The sequence below is a fragment of the Octopus bimaculoides genome, chromosome 24 (assembly GCF_001194135.2).
Source record: "Octopus bimaculoides isolate UCB-OBI-ISO-001 chromosome 24, ASM119413v2, whole genome shotgun sequence".
In the NCBI taxonomy this organism is placed as follows: Eukaryota; Metazoa; Mollusca; class Cephalopoda; order Octopoda; family Octopodidae; genus Octopus; species Octopus bimaculoides.
In genome coordinates, this window is record NC_069004.1 from 11848530 (window position 1) to 11850781 (window position 2252).

Sequence of the window (2252 nt, forward strand, 5' to 3'; positions counted from 1 at the left end):
ATATATATATATATATATATATATATATAGATAGATAGATAGACCGTATTTATTCGTGTATAAGTAACACGCATGTATAAGCCGCACCCCGGATCTTCGTCACTGATATTATGCGCAAAAAAGTACGACTTGAAGCAGAGTAGATACAGCAGATGCTTCTAGTAGCTTTAATCATTGGATTGCAGCCATGCTGAGGCAGTTGAGAGTCGATAGTCAAACATATTGATTCCTAAATACCTGTTTCAGTCTCGTACTCATTCTATTGATCTCAGTTGAATAGATTCCGCTTTGCACTCTCGTGTGTACATAGTAATAACGACGGCTACGATGATAATAAATGCCCGGATGCAGTACCAGGCACTGGATCTCATAGTTTCTGATCTTAACTAATTGAAAGTATTAACATGTACATGATTTTTCTTGGTATAAAAAGATGAGCAACAGTAAATCTTCTGCTCAGTACCACAGATTTGATTCTCAGTTGCTTGACTTTTAACCAGTTGAGCATGTCCCTTAGTGGCTGACGATATGTGCATCTCTGATCACGAGCAGGAGCAGTCGGGGGAGCATCATAGCCATGTGTTGAGGGGAATTCTTTTGGGTTTGGATAATTCACCTCTGGAAACGTGGGTGTTTTGTTCATCATCCTTAACCTTTATTTAAGGACCTTTTGAGCGGGAAGGGCCATTCGACCTGAAGAAAATTTTGAATCCCAACTGCAAGTTCATGCGCTGTTTATCTTGATTTGAAATCACCATGTCATACAGATATGGTTGTGATGCATGTGCCTAGTGTACCCTTATCAAACGGGTAGTCATGATGGGTATATTGGGCTTCGTATATTTGTACCCTGGTGTCACTTTGATGGCATGTGCGACTCACTTAAGTGATAATAATAATAATAATAATAATAATAATAATAATAATAATAATCTTGTCTACTAAAGGTACACAGTCTGAAATTTAAGGGGAGGGGACTAGTCGATTATGTCGATCCCAGTGTTTCACCGGTACTTAATTTATCGACTCCGAAAAAATGAAAGGTAAAGTCGACCTCGGTGGAATTTGAACTCAGAACACGTAGCGACGGGCGAAATATCGCTAAGCATTCCGAGTAGTAGTAGTAGTGGTAGTGGTGATGGTGGTGGTGGTGGTGGTGGTAAGAAGAAGAAGGAAAGGTGTAAAGGAAAGAAAAGAAAAAAGTGGAGGAGGAGGAGGTGAAGAAAAAGAAGAAGCCAGTGCAATATGTGATGAGAGTTGGTCGCAGTCTGTGGCATCATTTAATTCTTTCAGGGTTCAAAGGGGCCGAAGAATGGTTAATGCTACTGTTGTTGTTGTTGTTGTTGTTGTTGTTACTATTGTTCTGGTTAGTACTTAAAGCATCAACTCTTTTATTGCCTTCAGAAAAACACACACACACACACACACACACCTACACACACATCACACACATGAGCAAACTCCACCCTCCCTCAAGATACCCTTCTACCCCCGAATCTCCATCACCCCCCCACCCCCACACGCACACACATATACATTAGTCATTAATTCAAAATCTTTTATCTTTTATCTTTCACTCGTTTCAGTCATTAGACTGCGGTCATGCTGGGGCACTGTCTTGAAAACTGGAAAAACAAAGAGTTTTCAAACCGTAAAATTGCAAAAGTTGCTGTTGTTGTTGTTGTTGTTTTCGTTGTTGTTTTGTTGTAGAATGATGAACTGTTTACGTCTTCACTATAACGTAATATGAGTTGTTGTTCTAACAACAACAACAACAACAACAACAATAAATAGAAAAGAATAACAATGGCGACGATGACTTACGACAGCAAGAAGAACAACATGCAAGGTGATTCAATGAGGCCGAACATTTAGCTCATTGGTTGCCATAGAGACGTGACGTCACGGGGACCATCAATGAACCAGGTTTTAGCCGAAGCAATTCAACGTCATTTGCGTCTATCTATCACTTGTTGCTACTTTGGCTAAAGCTTATCGCCCACAACTTGTTGTGTATGGATAGATACGCGTGTGTGTGTGTGTGTTTGTGTGTGTGTGTGTGTGTGTGTGTGTGCATACCTACATACATATGTGAATATATGAGTGAGTGTGCGATTCTGGGCATGTATGTAAATAGAAATACATGCATGTATGTATGTACGTACGTATGTATGTATGTATGTATGTATCTATCTATCTCTCTCTCTCTATATATATATATATATACATATATCTATCTAGCTAGCTATATA

General features: G+C 39.4%; 1 protein-coding gene across 1 annotated transcript in view; it reads right to left on the minus strand.

Annotated features, from left to right (window-relative positions):
* The window catches only part of LOC106879977 (proto-oncogene tyrosine-protein kinase ROS), a 330537-nt gene that overhangs the window by 245344 nt on the left and 82941 nt on the right, over positions 1–2252 (minus strand). The window lies entirely within an intron of this gene.